The sequence below is a fragment of the Cnephaeus nilssonii genome (genome assembly GCF_951640355.1).
Source record: "Cnephaeus nilssonii genome assembly, chromosome: 16".
Classification (NCBI taxonomy): domain Eukaryota; kingdom Metazoa; phylum Chordata; class Mammalia; order Chiroptera; family Vespertilionidae; genus Cnephaeus; species Cnephaeus nilssonii.
In genome coordinates this window covers 18002373-18020787 of record NC_137087.1, presented here as the reverse complement: position 1 = coordinate 18020787, position 18415 = coordinate 18002373, and the positions used below count along the sequence as shown (strand labels likewise).

Genomic DNA, 18415 nt, shown 5'->3' with positions numbered 1-18415 from the left:
TACCCAAATTATTTCATCACAAACAATAATGAAAGCATGATGGCTCTATCAACAAGAGGAAAATAGGAAGGGAAACCACTGACTGCACCAGCTTGACTCATTTCTGCTGGGAGAACACTGGTACTGAATGGCACAAGCAACTCCAGTGTGACAGACCAAGCACATGACTGGGAAGGTGACAGAGGATACCAGGGAAAGAAGGGCATCTATTTAAAAAAAAAACAAAAAAACAACCTCCTCTGTAGGGGAAGGAGGTGGAAGGATGGGCAGGGATCCACTGAAATCTATTCTGAAAGCCTTGACAATACTCAAGCAAAAACATACCAGACTCCAGGTTTTGAGCCAGTTCAAATCCTAGCTCTACCACTTACTTCAGGAAGTTACTTAGCCTCTCCAGCTTTTTCAGCTGTAAAATTATGATAATAGTAAATACCATTTAGTGAACACCAACTCAGTGCTAGGCACTAGAAACATGGTATATCCTTTAATTCTCACAATTAATCTACCAAACAGGGATTATTTTCCTCATTTTGCAAAAAAGAATACCCCATGTTCTTTCTACCTATGCATGACTGCTTGGTGGGAGGGGGGGCGGGGGGGGGGGGAGATAATACTACCTACCTGGCAGGACTGTAGTGGGAATTAGAAGCAAAGCACTTAGCACAGGAACTAATACCTGCCACATAGTAGGAGCTCAGGAACTCACTATTGAACAGTAATAAAATCCCATGAACAAGTTTTTCCTTACAATGTCTACCATGAAAATGGCTTTTAATTAGCAGTACTTCTGCAGAACCCAAGGCTCCAACTTATAACTCCTTGAAATATCAGAGTACCATCCATTCTGTGTAAAAAATAATAACATACACACACACAGTTTCTGTTTTAGTTGAAGATCAAAACAAACAATCCAAAAAAATAGAATGATATGAAAGTGACATTGATTCAAATATTAAATATTTTACTTTCCAAAGGATTATAGATCTCATGCCTCTAGGGAGCAGGTATTAATGAACAAATCTAACATCCCAAAAATAATTCCCAGAAGCATCTGTTATCCTGAAGTACTCAGAAAACCATTTCCCAGACTTGACAACATATTGCCAAAATCTTAGTGAGTTTTGCCAACAACATTCTGCTAAGAGGAAAAAAGAATCATTCTGATTCTGGAAGTAAATGCTACTTTCCACCTTAGCCACAAAATAAGATCTTTTCTTCATTTTTATTTTTATCAGTATGTTAATACTGAAAATATGTATAAAATCACAAATAACCTTCTATTAGAAGGAAAGTTAAAATATTAACCCCAAAACCCTTGCCCTTAATTTTAACAAGCTCAAGAAAATCTATGAGAATAGCTTTTTAAACCAATAATAAAAATCAAATTATCAAAGCCTTGATAATTGAAAGAAAAAAGGGAAGAACAGAAACAACAGTCAGCATGAATGAAGCCTCCTGAAAATTAAGAGTCCTAAAACTTCAATTTCAGAGTTTGAAATGTGGCTGTTAAAAGCAACACTTCACAATGACTAACCAGTTTCCTACATTCCTCATCTACCCAATTTTACCACAAGAAAGATACTTACCCCAATGCACACTCAACCTCCAGCAAAAGGCCTCCAGCAATCACAAGGACATTTGTGGGGCAAGGGATACAGGAATGGGGAGGGACAAGGGGGAAGAGCTAGAGTTGTGGGGAGGGAAGGGTCGGAGGGAGGAGACAACTGCAGCTAACAACAATGGGAAACTGTGAATCTAAACCACAAAGTTTTCCCACAGAACAGGATAAGAGGGAAAGAGCAATTCTTTATACCACCTACCAGGAACTCGGCACTGACAATTCATGATAAAACTGAAAAGGTGGAGCCCCCAAATAAATGCAAACAAAGTAAACTTAAGAAACTAACCAAAAGTAACTTGAAAGGACAAATCACAAACTTCATAGAGGCTTAACAAAAACAATTAGGAGGCTGTTTCCTCCAGGGGCATTCCTGATGACAAAGGTCAGCAGTATAACAATAAGGTTTGCAGGGTGGCAGCTGCTTCCAAAAGAAGGGCCAGCAGTAAAAACAGTCCTTTGCGCTCAGTCAAAAAGAGCACTAAAAGGCACTTTTATAGTGCTTTGTCAAAAACTAAAACAATGTCATTATTTGAATTCTTTTTTCAGAATTCCAAGACTGTCAGGACTTAAATGATTTTAACAGGCAAAATTCCTGCAACTTTCTTAAACAATGCACACTCTTAAAGAAAAAATGTTGTGTAAACTGAGCTGTTGGGTTCAAGAATCCATTTTTAAATGCACTGGATCTCAAATGTTTCCAACCCCAAAGGCGAGGACAGAGAAAGATCTCCACCCCTCTCTTAGGGAAGAGGCCAAGTTCTATCACCAAAAACAAACAGCAGGCAAGGTCTTGCCCCCAAACTGACCAGTCAGCCCAGAACTTACATTTGTAGGCAGGGCACAAAGGCCCCAGAGGACCAACACACCCTTCTATGTATCACTCCAGTTATAAAACAGCTTTATTGAAAGGAGTTGTTTTATAGGCATACTCATAAAAAACCTCATCAGCAGAATCCTAGCCAAATATGAAGGTCTGTTGTATTTCTATAGGTTGAGAAAAAATATGAGAGTTGATGTTTAAAAAATATTTAAGATTTATTGGTAAAATTAAACAGATGTGGGCAATGCCCAAAACGAATTAAGCTCTTACATTTTAACAATATACTAAATTAAAGTAGTACTTTGGCAACAAGAAAATACCCCCATAAAAAAAATTTTTTTAAATAAAAAAAGAAGACCTGGCTAGGTAGCTCAGTTGGTTAGAGTGTCGTCCCGATATGCCAAGGTTGCAGGTTTGAACCCCCGTCAGGACACATACAAGAATCAACCTGTTAACATAAAAACATTCAAACCTGTAAAGAATTTTTGTGAGTTTATTTGAGCCAAACTGTCAACAAATGCCGGGAAGCAGAACCTCAACGAATTGAGATAATGCTCCTGAGAATGGCGGGTTACATCAATATTTATACATTGCAATCAAAGGGGGGACCGACCATAGGACATGGGCTACATGAAATCCATTGGTGATAGACTAGAGAGGTGGGAGAAAGCAAAGGGGTGCGTAACCCCTGAGATTGGATAAAAAGTAAAATGATAGACACAAACTTAGGTGGGTGCAGGAACAATTAACATGATAACAATGAAGGAATTTGTGATATCTGTCCTGGTGTCCAAACACATTAGGTTGTGCCCCAAGGGGTCCAGAAAAGGGAAGTTACAAGTTACCCAGACACTTCAAGGGTATGTTATTATAGATGCAAAAAGACAGGCTCAGTTAAGGTAAAGGTTGACCTTGTCAGTGAAGATACTAGTGTAGGATGTAACTACCCACCATAAATGCTTTTAGTTAAAAGTTTAATTTCAGCCCTGGCCGGTTTGGCTCAGTGGATGGAGCGTTGGCCTGTGAACTGGGGGGTCCCGGGTTCGATTCCGGTCAAGGGCACATGCCTGGGTTGTGGGCTGGATCCCCAGTGGGGGACTTGCAGGAGGCAGCTGATCCATGATTCTCTCTCATCACGGATGTTTCTATCTCTCTCTACCTCTTCCTTCCTCTCTGAAATCAATAAAGATATATATATTTTTAAAAAAGTTTAATTTCAGTCCATCCTTTGTGGTTACTTTAGGTCTCTGAGTTTGTAAAACCGCCATGCAGGCCTTTCCTGGGCTTGTCAGGTTAGCATGTGGCCCCTTTCGTCCATAAAGCAATGAATGGGTAAATAAACGGAACAACAAATCAATGTTTCTCTTTCTCTCCTCCTTCCTTTCTCTCTCTAAAAGTATTTTTTTAAAAACAGGGGGGAAAGCCCTAGCTGATTTGGCTCTGTGGATAGTGTTGGCCTGCAGACTGAAGGATCCCCAGTTTGATTCTGGTCAACGGCACATGCCCAGGTTGTGGGCTATATCCCCAGTGGGGGGCATGCAGGAGCCAGCCGATCAATGATTCTCTCTCATCATTGATGTTTCTATCTCTCTCTCCCTTCCTCTCTGAAATCAATAAAAACATTTTTTTTAAAAAAAGGGGGAAATATATTCCTTTTCTTTCACTAACATTAGCATTCTTAACTCAGATCTAGTGCTGGGTAGGGATGAGGCTATTAGTGCCATTTCAAGTGTGAAGCACAGCATCTCTACTGATCAGTGCTAAATGCAAAAAAACAAAATGTGCAAACAGCAAGGTCAAGCTTTCTAAGTCATTAAGAGATGGTTACATATTTTATTATGGAACTAATCAAATAAAACTAGAGTACTGGAGCAGAGTTAGAGAGTTTCAACCCTGATTACAATGCAACTAGGTAACATGACTTTCCAAACCTCAGCCAGGCAAGGTAGATTATCCATGGGAAAATCTCACCCTAATAGCTTGTAATCTCTTTTGAAACCCCTCAGAAACTATATATATATATGGCTAATATGCAAAGTGTCCCCTCGGGAGTTCCACCAGGACACCAGGAGTTCGATCAATCGCTATGACGTACGTACGCTGACCATCAGGGGGTAACATGGAACAAAAGAAGGCCCCGGCCAGCAGTTGGAAGGCCTCAATCAACCCTGATCTCCAGCCAGGCCTAGAGACCCTACCCATGCACGAATTTCATGCACCGGACCTCTAGTTTTACATAAAACTCTCATACATACATACTTCCTTGCATAAGTTATATTTGGACATTTCTTATTTCCTTTTTAAGACTGCACAGTAGATTCTGTCTCATAGACAAAGAGAGAACTGCATCAAGCACTGAGCCTCTCCACCAAAATAAATTGAGTAACTAAAGATTTGTTCTAGGTAAGTGCCAATTTGCCAAATTGCCTTTAGGGGAGCTTTCCTGGGCATGACTGGTAGGTCAAGAGGGAGAGTGATATATATGGTTTTATATTAAAGGACTGAATGAAGAAAATAAGATGAAGTCAGTATAGCTAAGCTGACTTAAAATGGAGTCTGTATAGTCATCCTGATAAAACTGGTTTAGACCAAATGGGCTAAAGCATGAGGAATAGATTTTATTTTACTTTTAACTAGTCTGAAAACTTAAACTTTTGAACTTTTCAGTTATGCATCTGTCAGCAGGGGCGGGGGGGGGGGGGGGGGAATGGAGAGGAGGTACCCAAAAACACGAACTAAAAAAAACAACTAAGAACCAGCCTGGAAGCAAAATCTCAAAGGATTGAATCAAAGGGGAAACAAGGAAGGTTATGAAATCCACTGGTGGTTAAGATTAAGGAGATGGGAGAAATCTCTAAAATGGAAAGATACATACTTATTTTACATTGGTGGGTATAGGAGAGTTAACATTTAACATTTACAGTAAATAGAGATGGTATGGGGCAACAAGATCACAATGAGGAGTCCTGGTGCAGGTGGTTATGTAGTAGGTAGTTAGATAGGCATGAGCAGAGTACAAAACATAGGCCAGGTGCAGAGGGTTACCAGGACAGAGAGCCCAGGGTGCCTAGCAATAGGCAAAACTACAAGCTCTTGCACGACCACTCCCTTAAACATTAATCCCTGGAGATAACATCTAAGCCTCAGCTGTGTTTCAGCTCTATACCCAGCGAAGCAGCAAAATCAGACAGAGTGACACCATGGCTGACATCAGGACCAACTGCACTGACTAATGGCCCCCTGCCCTGGCACCAACCAATCAGTGGAGACCATGACCCTGAGGGGGCACACCTGAAAAAGTTGATGAATATTCTACTGAGATCCTCCCCTGAGACCTCCAGGTAAAAGCCCTTAAGATGGGGACCCTGAGTGTGCTCTGTCTCTTTCTGGAGCATGCCTTTGCCTTTCCTCCCTCTTTCATCTCTCAAGGCCAGTATCTCCCTCTCCTAAGCTCCAAGGGCCCTTCTTTCTGTAACTTGTTTCCTGAGCCCATTTCTTCTGTGGCTCACTTCTTCTGCCTCTGTGACTTCCTAAATAAACTTTCTCCTATAGTTTGAGTCTTGGCTCTGAATTCTATCTTAGCCAGAACTCAAGTACCAAAGTTGCTGAACCAAACTCTAACACCTGGTGCCATTTTACAGCCAACAATTATGCCTCAGAAAGGTCTGAAAAATGTAGATACTTACATTCCAAGGGTATGTTATTTTAGATGCACAAAAACAATGGACAGGATTCACTTAAGGTAAACATGAACCTTTTCTAAGGAAGCATACACCTGGGACTTGACTACCCAACATGCTGCCCAGTTAGGAATTTATGATCATATTATCCCAAGTGATTACTTTTGGTCACTGAGCTTGTCAGACCTGCCATGTGGTCCCTTTTTTATTCATGCCATCAATGCCTGGAGATACATATAAATCCTATAGATAACACTATGGAGAATTTAGGGGAAAACGTTCATGTGTCCAGACCACCAGACATCTGAAAGATTACCATCTCAGACCAATCCAGAGGCTAAGAGTTCAGGACAGATTCTTCTCAACAGTGTATTTTTTACTATAAGAACTCTCAGCTTTTTTTTTCTTTCTTTCTTTTCTTTACCAGGTAGTGTTTTTGATTTGCAAATTCTAAGACCTTGGAATAAAACGTGGTGACTTTTCATTTTAGCAAAGCCTTCTGATTCACTTATGCTCCGTCTAAAGATGTCATGTTTAAATGTCCAGGGATCCTAAATTTGGATGACTAATTACAGCAGTACTTTGAAATAACTGTGCTTCAACAAAACTTGTCATATTATTTCAAGTATTTTGCAGGCAATGTTACAACCCTTTGGTCCACCTTTGACCATAACAGACAAAGGCCTCTGGAAAAATATAAATAATATTAGCAGAAAGAACCTACCTTTAAGATTTAAATAAAGCAATCAAGAGAAATGGGGTGAGGGATGAAAAAACACAGGCTGAAAAGTCCTATCTGGTCAGATCCCACAGCCTTTCATTATTGGTCTCCATAAGCAAGCAGGGTAGGATACAGCAGAATATTCATTTTAATGAAAGAACAATTTGCTTAAAAGACAAACAGAATTTCTCCAGGAAAAACAAAGGTGACTCCCTCCTGGAGTAACCCAAAGCAAAACCATTATTATTGGTTTTTACTTCTGAAATGCTAATGATAATGTTGATTTTGGCAGTAAAGACAGGAGCTGAGTGGCTTCATAGCAGAAGCCAAATTGGAAAATAAAATCTAAATGAGCCCTAGCTGATTTGGCTTAGTGGACAGAGCATCTGCCTGTAGACTAAAGGGTCCCAGGTTCGATTCCAGTCAAGGGCACATGCCCGGGTTGCAGGCTCGATCTCCAGTGGGCGGTGTGCAGGAGGCAGCCAATCAATGATTCTCTCTAATCATTGATGTTTCTATCTTTCCCTCTCCCTTCCTTTCTGAAATCAATAAAAAATATATTTTAAAAAAATCTAAATGAAAGAGCTAAAACTATAAAATTTCAGAAGAAAATAAAAGCCCTGGCTGGTGTGACAATTGATTGAGCATCATCCTATGCACCGAAAGGTCACTGGTTCGATTCCTGGTCAGGGCACATACCCAGGTTGTGGGTTTGATCCCCGGTCAGGGTACATTCAGGAGGCAACCTAGCTGTTTCTCTTTCACATTGAGGTATCTCTCTTCCTCTCCCTTCCTCTCTATCTAAAATCAATAAAAACATATTAAAAATATATAAGCATATATATATATATATATATATATATATATATATATATGTCTTCATGCTCTTAGGTTAGGCAAAGTCTTAGATATGACATAAATAGCAAAAGAAAAATAGATACATTTTACTTCATCAAAATTAAAACTTTTATGCTTCAATGGATATCATCAAAAAAGTAATGAGACACCCCAAATAATGGGAGGAAATATTTGCCAATTGTTTATCTAGTAAGGGACTTGTATTTAGAATATATAAAGAACACTTACAACTAAGTAATAAAAACAACCCAATTTTAGAATTGGTATTTTTTTTTAAATCCCAATTTAAAAAAACGATCTTAACATACAAGATATACAAATGGGTAATAAACATATGAAAAGCTGCTCAACAACAGAATATGAAGAGAGGCAGGAAGAGTGACTTTACAGTAGAGAACCCTAACAACTAGTGCCTTAGCCAGGTGATCAAGGTCAATATGATGTGATGAGAATGGCACTGTATCTCTGTAATCTTCCTCCCCAAAACTGATAACCCTAGTCTAATTATGAGAAAAGTATCAAATTCCAATTGAGGGATATCCTGCAAAATTTTGACTAGTACTTTCCAATACTGTTATAGTCACCAGAAAACAATTAAAGTGTGAGAAATTTACAGCTAAGAGGAGCCTAAGGAGACATGACAAGTAATGTGGAATTTTATATGGAAACAGAACAGAAAAAAGAAATTAGATAAAAATGGGAGAAATCTGAATTATCTATGGACTTTAGTTAACTATAACATATCAATATTGGTTCCTTAATTGCAACAAATATACAATACTAATGTAAGACGTTAATAATAGGGAAAACTATTGGGATGGGGACATATGGGAACTCTCTCCACTATCCACTCAATTTTTTTGTGCATCTAAAACTGTTCTAAAAATAGTGTTATAATAATGAAGGGGTTTAGAACAGGCCTCCCCAAGAGGCCTGTTGACACTGGATTATTTTGAGCTGAAGGCAGTCAAGACCCTGCAGGCCCAAGAGAAACTTTTACCTCTCCCTTAAAGAATTTAAATTGTGGGCCTTGCTCATAATAAGGATTATTATCAGAAATAACTTTTTATGACCTATCTATGGGGCAGGGCAAACGTCTAATTATTGAACTTCTGCTCATCTTACTGTCCTAAGAATGACCTTCCTCCCTCTGAAGCTCAGGCACCTTACCTCAACCTTAAATTCAGCTTGCCATACATTTTAACTTTCTGTCTCTGAACCGCTCATGGATATGAGGTTTCCAAATGTACATATGCAATTAAATTTGGTTATTTTCTCTTATTAATCTGTCTTATGTCAATTCTTATGGAAGAGTCCATAAAAGTAGAGGAAAATTTCTTCCTCCCCCACAATAACAAACAAACACAGATTAATTAAATTAAAACAACACAATGAAAATCAAAACCACAATGAGATACCTCTTCACACAAGAGTTGGCACAAATGTGGAGAAATCTAAACTCTCCTAAATTGCTGGTGTAAATGTAAAATGGTACAGCCACTTTTGAAAACAGTCTGGCAGATGCTCAAAAGATTAAACATAGAGTTAACATATGACCCAGCAATGCTACTTCTAGATATATGCTAAGAGAAATTAAAACTTACATGCACTCAAAAACTTATACACCAGTGTGCATAAGAGCATTATTTATGATAGCCAAAAAGTGGAAATTCAAATATACATCAACTGGTAGATAAATAAAATGTGGTTATTCATACAGTCTAATATTATTCAGCCATAATAAGAAGTACAATACATGCTACAACATAAATAAACCTTGAAAATATTATCCAAAGTTAAAGCTGGTCACATATTTATTATATGATTAAAATTATATGAAATGTTCAGAATAGGCAAACTATAGAGATAGGAAGTAGATTCGTGGTTACCTAGGGCTGAGAGGAGGTGTAAAGGAAATAGAAAGTAACTGTTAATAGGTACAGTGTTTCTTCTGGGGATGACAGAAATATTCTAAAATTGATTGTGGCGATGGCTGTTCAACTCTGTGAATATATTAATAACCATTGAATTGTACACTTTAAATGGGTGACTTGTATGGTTTGTAAATTATATCTCAATAAAGCTGTGTGTGTGTGTGTGTTTAGCTCACAGTTTCCCTTTTTGCAAACCAAGGACAGGGCCCTGTTTCATGTCTGTTGTTTAAATTGGATCTCTACAAATAACAGCAGCTGCCACCTGGTAAAACTAGATGGCTTCAAATGTTTGGCAAGCAACTTCTGTGCATACGAGATTTTTAATCATTTTTTAAAATACATAAGCAAAGAAAATCAGGTTGTCGGTGCATTCTACTCTCTGATGTTGTCATTTAACTTGGTACAGAATGCAATAACCATTTCCCTAATCAAGAAGCCAACAGTAATACCACCAAATACACATATGTCCAAAGTGGATAGACACAGATAATTCACTTTGACAAAAATAAGGTTGAAAATGCCACCAAAATAGCACAGCAGCAAAAATCAGAGTACATGTCTTATGTCTGGCTGGAAAGACAGAACAGATGAACAAAGCAAGCTGGAAGTGATACTTGCTGGGCACACCCTTTGCTAAATAATTAGAAACATTCCCCCACATACTTTTTGAGCATGTTTCCCTGGATACTTACTCAGAAGCTGACTTAAAACTCTCAAAACATATCCCTTCTCACCACCTCCACTGCTACCATCCTAACAGAGTCACCTAGGATATTACCTAGAACAGTGGTCGGCAAACTCATCAGTCAACAGAGCCAAATATCAACAGTACAACGATTGAAATTTCTTTTGAGAGCCAAATTTTTTAAACTTAAACTTCTTCTATCACCACTTCTTCAAAATAGACTCGCCCAGGCCGTGGTATTTTGTGGAAGAGTCACACTCAAGGGGCCAAAGAGCCGCATGTGGCTCGCAAGCCACAGTTTGCCGACCACGGACCTAGAAGACTGTAATAGTCTTCTATCTGGTCTCCTTGCTTCCATTACAACCACTTCTTCACACAACAATCAGAATCATCTTTAAAAAAAATAAAATGAGCCAAGCTGGTGTGGCTCAGTGGTTGAGCATCAACGTATGAACCAGGAGGTCACAGTTCGATTCCCGGTCAGGGCATATGCCAGGACATATGCCCAGGTTGGGGGCTCAACCCCCAGTATGGACCATGCAGGAGGCAGCCCATCAGTGATTCTCATCAGTGATGTTTCTATCTCTCTTTCCCTCTCCCTTCCTCCCTGAAATCAATAAAAACATATTTAAAACAAAAACAAAAACACAACCTTAAAAACAAATCAGCTCGCTCTAGCCGGTTTGGCTTAGTGGATAGAGCGTTGGCCTGCAGACTGAAAGGTCCCAGGTTCGATTCCGGTCAAGGGCACATGCCTGGGTTGCAGGCTCGATCCCCAGTGGGAGGTGGGCAGGAGGCAGCCAATCAATGATTCTATCTCATCATTGATGTTTCTATCTCTCTTTCCCTCTCCCTTCCTCTCTGAAATCAATAAAAATGTTGTGTTTTTTTTTTTAAATCAGCCCTAGCCTGGTGGCTCAATTGGTTAGAGCATCCCCATACACCAAAAGGTTGCAGGTTCGACCCCATGTCCAGGGAGCATATGGGAGGCAGCCTATTGATATTTCTCTCTCACATTAATGTTCCTTTTTCTCTCTTGCCCTTCCTCTTTCTCTAAAAATCAATAAAAACATATCCTCTGGTGAGGATTTAAAAATCAAATCATTACTCCACATAAAAAACTTTAATGTCTTACCATTACATTCTGAATCATATCCCTCATGATACAGCCCCTACTTCTCTCGATAATTTCATCTTTACTGCACTCTGCCTATCATTTTTTAAAGATGCCAAGCTAGTTCCCCTCTCAAGGATTTTTCACTTGCTAATCCCTCTCTATTGAATGCCCATTCCCCAGCTCTTTGAATAGCCTGCTCCTTCACTTCATTCAGCTCTCTACTTAAATGTTACTCTCCTCAAAGGGACTCCCTGAACACCTCATTTAAAATTTTTTCTTTTCAATCCTCACCTGAGGATATTCCTCCATTTATTTTTTAGAGAGAGGGAAAAACAGAGAGAAATATCAATGTGAGAGAAACACATCGATTGGCTGCCTCCTGCATATGCCTTGACCAGGGGCCTGGGCCAGGGAGGAGGCTGCAACCGAGGTACATATCTTTTTTTTTTTTTTTTTTCATGTCTTTGACCGGAATCGAACCCGGGACCCTTCGGTCTGCAGGCCAACACTCTATCCACTGAGCCAAACCGGCTAGGGCCTCATGTAAAATTACCACATGCCACTCTGTCACCCAATATATAAAATGAAAAGAAACAGCCGAAACCGGTTTGGCTCAGTGGATAGAGCGTCGGTCTGCGGACTGAAGGGTCCCGGGTTCGATTCCGGTCAAGGGCATGTACATTGGTTGCGGGCACATCCCTGGTGGGGGGTGTGCGGGAGGCAGCTGGTCGATGTTTCTCTCTCATCGATGTTTCTAGCTCTCTGTGCCTCTCCCTTCCTCTCTGTGAAAAATCAATAAAATATATTAAAAAAAAATGAAAAGAAACAATATAAAATAAATAAATAAATAAATGTTAGGTAGAAAAAAATTTTTAAAGCTGTGGTATATTTACTAGTACACAATGAAATGAATACCACTTGACCATAAAAAATGAAGGAAGTCTTACTGTTTGGACATTATGGATGGACCTGGAGATTATTATGCTCAGTGAAAAAAGGTAGTCATAGAAAGACAAGTGCCATATGATTTCACTTATATGTGGAATCTAATGAACAAAATAAACTAACATACAAAATATAAACAGACTCATAAATACAGAGAACAGACTGACAGCTGTCAAAGGGGAGTTGAGTAAAAAAAAAGGTGAAGGGATTGAGAAGAAAAAAAACACACACAACAAAAACCTCATACACATAGACAACAGTACCGTGATTACCAGAGGGAAAGGGGGGTGAGGAGAGGTAGAAGATGGTAAGAGGGATAAATGTTGATGGCAGGAGATTTGACTTGGGGTAGTGAACATATCTATATATATAAAAGCCTAATATGCAAATTGTCCCCTCAGGAGTTCGACTGAGAGTTTAATCGCTCACTATGATGTGTGCTGGCCACCAGGGGGCGACACGGAATGAAAGAAGGCCCTGGCCAGCAGCCGGCAGCCAGGGAAGGGAGACCCCGGCCAGCTGGAAGGAAGGCCCTGGCCGGCAGCCAGAAGGCCTCGATCAGCCCTGATCGCTGGCTAGGCCTAGGGACCCTACCCGTGCACGAATTTCATGCACCGGCCTCTAGTAATATAATATGCAAGTGATATATTATAAAATTGTACACCTACAACCTATATAACTTTATTTTAAAAAGAAAATTATAATCATTGTATATTACATAGCTCAGGCTCAATATCTGTATATGTAAACAATAAATAATTACTTAATCCTCCAAATTACATAATTATATTGAGACTATAAGGGAAAAGACATATATGCATGAAAGAGACAAAACTGCCCTGGCCGGTGTAGTTCAGTTGGTTAGAGCTCACGAAGGGTTGCTGTTTGATTCCCGGTCAGGCACATACCCAAGTTTTGAGTTTGATCCCCAGTGGGAGCACATGGGGGAGGCAACCAATGAATGTTTCTCTCTTTCTCCCTCTCCCTTCCTCTCTCAGATCAATTTTAAAAAAAAAAAAAAAAAAGAGGCAAAACCATATGGCACTTTATATGTTTAGTACTTTATATTAAGTGATAAATTATGCTATTAGAAATATTTCAGGCAAGTGAATATGGTTGCCTCAAGGGATGGGATAACTTATTTTTCCTTCTAAGCATATAACACTATTTGAATTTTTATTTTTAATCCTCACCCAAGGATATGTTTTATTTATTTTTAGAGAGAGGGGGAAGGAGAGAGAGAAAGAAACATCAATGTGAAAGAGAAATATCAATCAGTTGCCTCCTGTATGCGCACCAACTGGAGATGGAACCTGCAACCTAGGTATGTGTCCTGACTGATAAACTCTCAACCTTTTGGTATTTGGGAAGATGTTCCAACCAACTGAGCCACCGGCCAGGGCATAATACTATTTGAATTTTTAAAACTATGCACATGGCCTTAGCTGGTTTGGCTCAGTGGATAGAGCGTCAGCCTGCAGACTGAAGGGTCCTGGGTTCAATTCCAGTCAAGCCTGGGTTGCAAGCTTGATCCCCAGTGGAGGGTGTGCAGGAGGCAGCCGATCAATGATTGTCTCTCATCATTGAGGTTTCTATCTCTCTCTCTCCCTTTCTCTTCCTCTCTGAAATCAATAAAAAAATATTTCAAAGTAGTTTTAAAAATAAAATTTGTACATATTCCCAGTAATCCCACTTCTAGGAATATATCCCAAGACATCAGAAACACCAATCAGAAAGAATATATGCACCCCTATGTTCATAGCAGCACAATTTATAATAGCTAAGATTTGGAAACAGCCTAAGTGCCCATCAGCAGATGAGTGGATTAATAAACTGTGGTACATCTACAAAATGGAATACTACACTGCTGTAAAAAAGAAAGGACTCTTACCATTTGCAACAGCATGGATGGACCTGGAGAGCATTATGCTAAGGGAAATAAACCAGTCAGAGAAAGATAAGTATCACATTATCTCATTCATTTGTGGAATATAATGAACACCATAAACTGATGAACAAAAATAGATCCAGAGACATAGAAACATGGAACAGACTGTCAAACCTCAGAGGGAAGGCAGGGGAGGGTGGGAGGAGGGCAGTAAGAGATCAACCAAAAGATTTGTATGCATGCATATAAGCATAACTAATCGACACAGACAATAAGGGGGTGAGGGCCTGTGCTGGGAGGCGGGAGCAGGCTGGGAGAGGTCAATGGGGGAAAAAGGAGACATATGTAATACTTTCAACAATAAAGAATTTTTAAAAAAAGGATCAAATTAAAAAAACATGTTAATATTAGGGGAAACTCGGAAGAGGGCATATGGGAATTCTTTATACTACTTCTGCACCTTGATGTAAATTTAACATTGTTTCAATTAAGAACTTTAAAAATTTTAGAGAAAAAAAAACTATGCACATGTATTACTTTGATAAATATGAGTTCCTACCCTGGCCTGTGTGGTTCAGTGGTTGGAGCATTGGCCAGTGCATGGAAGGGTCGTGATTGGATTCCCAGTCAAGGGCACATACCTAGGTTGCAGGATCGATCTCCAGCCCAGGTTGGGGCATGTGTGGGAGGCAACCAATCAATGTATCTCATGTGGATGATTCTCTCACTCTCTTTCCTCCCCCTCCCCCCACCCGCTCTCTCTCTCTGCCCCTCCCTCCTCCCTTCCACTATCTCTAAAAGAATCAATGGAAAAAATATCCTCAGGTGAGGATTAACAAATGAATGAATGGATGTTCCTTGTAGGGAAGGAGAAGAGGAGGCTTTGGCTTTATCTATAGTGTTTTTATTTCTAAGACTAGAGGCCCAGTGCATGATTGAATCATGCACGTGTAGGGTCCCCTACACGCTTTCGCTTTTCGCGGTGGAGCTGGGTGCCTGTCCACTGGTGCACCAGGCCTTTCAGAAGCCTCCGGCTCGGCGGAGGCTTCTGAAAGGCCTGGTGCCGGAGCAGACAGGCACCCAGCTCCCCCACTTTTGATGGTCCGCGGCCGCTGAGGGGGGCTACCCTGCTGTTGAGAGGCGCAGGGGGCGGGACTCCCGCCCCCTGCGCCTCTCAAGGGCCGCTGACAGGGGCTGCCGCGGACACCTGGCTACCCTGCCATTGAGAGGCGCAGCTGGGTGTCCACGGCAGGCCCCTTCAGCGGCCCGTTGAGAGGCGTAGGGGGTGGGAGTCCTTCCCCCTGCGCCTCTCAACAGCAGGGTAGCCCCCCCTCAGTGGCAGCGGATCCGTGCCTCTCAATGGCCGGATAGGCCACCCCGAGTCCCGCCCCCCAGCCTCCCACTGCCCACGCGGAGTGATGGTAATTTACATGTTACTCTATTATTAGATAGGATAGAGGGGAAGAAAAACAAATGTTAAAGTGCTTTATTCTGGTAGGACTATGAGTATTTGTTATTGTGGGGTTGTGTTTTTTATTTTAAGTTTTAAAATTTTTCAACACTCCCTTCCTCAAATCCCAAGTTTCCTATATAGATGGTTTTCAGACCATTTATGGTTCTGTGTACCTTCCTTGAAATGCTCTCAACTTTGTCAGTGTCCATTTAAATAAATCAATATACAAAATGTGTTTCCAATCTAGTACAAAAATATATTGGAACCAATACTTTTGTGACCTGGATAAACTCTTGGTAATATAGCTGAAGGTGTTTTTAGCTGCTACATTGCATAGGCAGTTCCTGCTACATTTGTGATTAACCAATATTCCCAGATATTACTCATACGACCTGCTGCCCAACCAGCTCCTCCTCATACTGTTCCTGAGCATTTCAGGTTTTGAATTAAATTTAATTTCAATTTGAGCCCATGATTTCATCCTATGGATGTAAGTTTTTTAAAATATATTTTTATTGATTTCAGAAAGTAAGGGAGAGGAAGAGAGAGATAGAAAAATCAATGATGAGAGAGAATCATTGATCGGCTGCCTCCTACATGCCCCTTACTGGGGATCGAGCCCATAACTCAGGTATGTGCCCTGACTGAGAATGAGCCACACCGGTTGGGCTGTAGATATAATTTTAAAGGCTTTATTCATCTGTCATATTAACTACTCTTGCAGCTTTGCAAATTATATATCTGATTAATAATGAGTTTTTAAAATTTCTACTCTATCCAAAGTCCAAAGATAATCCACCAGAGACTTTCCTGGTGAAATTAAGAGTCTAAGTGGGTACAATTATTCAATTTTTTACACATTCATTTAATCAACCAAATGATATCTAATTATATATCAGCCACAAATGTATCATGAAAGAATATGAAACTGTAGGATTATATCTATAACTAGATCTACTAACCTCATAATTCTAAATAAAAATAGAAGTATAGGATTCAAGAATAGAAACAGAAGGAATTTGTTATGATAAATCAACCCATGCTTTTTTTTTAAGATACTTTTTAAAAATATTTTTAAAATATTTTTATTGAGTTCAGAGAGGAAGGGATAGGGAGAGAGAGAGAAAAACATCAGTGATGAGAGAGAATCACGGATCGGCTGCCTCTTGCACGCCCCACACTGTGGATCAAGCCCGCAACTGGGGTATTCCCCGATGGTAAGTGCCCCGACTGGGAGTCAAACCGGGACCTCCAGGTTGCTAGGTCGACACTCAACCACTGAGCCACATGGGCCTAGCTTTATTGAATTTTTAGAGGGAGAGGCAGGGAGAGATAGGGAGAGAAACATCGATGTTAGAGAGAAACATCTATCAGTTGTCTCCTGTACGCACCCAACTGGAGATCAAACCCGCAACCTGGGTATGTGCCCTGACCAGGGATCAAACCAGCAACCTTTCAGTGCATGGGACAGTGTTCGACCAACTGAGCCACACCGGCCAGGGTCCATGCTAACTTTTTAATACTCCATATCAACTGAGTTTGAACATTTGTAATTGAATTTTCCCAGGAATTAATATCAATTTTCACAGGTTTGTAGTTTTCCAAATACTTTCCTCACTTTGTATATCAGAACATTTGCCTCTCTCTGGTTTTTATGATTTATGATTAACAATAGTGGCTCTGAGATCATTAGCTAATTAATTAATTCAGCACTCTGAAATTCAATTGAGCCTTAAGACTTCAATTCATTTTTAAATGTTCAGTCTTACCATTTCTAGGGCTACAATTTCTAGTTTACAATTTGCTATATACTTTCTAGTTTGAAAACTATTGTTCTTGCTGCTAATAATAATCTACATAGTACTTTTTTTCTCCATAAGGTCATGATGATATTGTTTCACATTCTTTTCTAGAAGCTTTATTATTTTAAAATCCATGTTTTAAACCCATAATCCTTCAAGAATTCTTCGTTGTATATACATAATACTTATTTTTTTAAGGAACTAATTGATCAACTGCTTCCTGCATACCCCACACTGGGGATTGAGCCCGCAACTCCGGCATGTGCCCTGAGTGGGAACTGAACTGCGACCTCCTGGTTTATGGGTTGACGCTCAACCACTGAGGCACACTGGCTGGGCTAAAGAACTTTATAATTTCTAAAAAGTCCTATAAATAGGTTAGATAAAATTAATATACCATTATCCCATCCTATCTAATAAAGAGGGAATATGCAAATTGACTGTCACAAAGATGGCAGTGCCCACAGTGACGGACGAGGGGTTTCCGTAACACAATATGGCTGTGCCCATAGCAGAGGCCAAGTTCCCGTAACGAGCCTTAACGAGCAATCAGCAGGGACCTGAGGCTGCATGGCACTGGGCCGGGACAGGGGACCTGAGGCTGCACCCCCCACCCAGTGGGGCTTGACAGGGGACCTCAGGTTGTCCCCCCCCCCCCGCCCTGGCACCAGGCTGGGGGATCTCAGGCCATGCCCCCCGCCCCGGTGCCGGGCAGGGGGACCTCAGGCCTGGTGAGGCTTGATGGGGGACCTCAGGCCACACCCCCTGCCCCAGCGCCAGGCCTGGGGACCTGAGGGTGCGCTGGGGGACCTGAGGCTGTGCCCCATACCTGGCGAGGCTTGACAGGAGACCTGAGGCTGCGCTCCCTGCCCGGCACTGGGCCAGGAAACC

At 40.7% G+C, this 18415-nt stretch overlaps 1 protein-coding gene across 14 annotated transcripts in view; it reads right to left on the bottom strand.

Annotated features, from left to right (window-relative positions):
- Positions 1-18415, bottom strand: part of USP54 (ubiquitin specific peptidase 54) — a 113462-nt gene that overhangs the window by 86170 nt on the left and 8877 nt on the right. The window contains exon 1 of one of the 14 annotated variants that reach the window (XM_079793844.1): positions 2800-2814. The exons of 12 other annotated variants lie outside the window; for them this stretch is intronic. The gene's annotated coding sequence lies outside the window, so the exon portion shown is untranslated. Of the gene's footprint in view, positions 1-1586; positions 1864-2799; positions 2815-18415 lie in introns of those variants that run through there. One more of the 14 variants, XM_079793840.1, reaches the window with a different exon arrangement.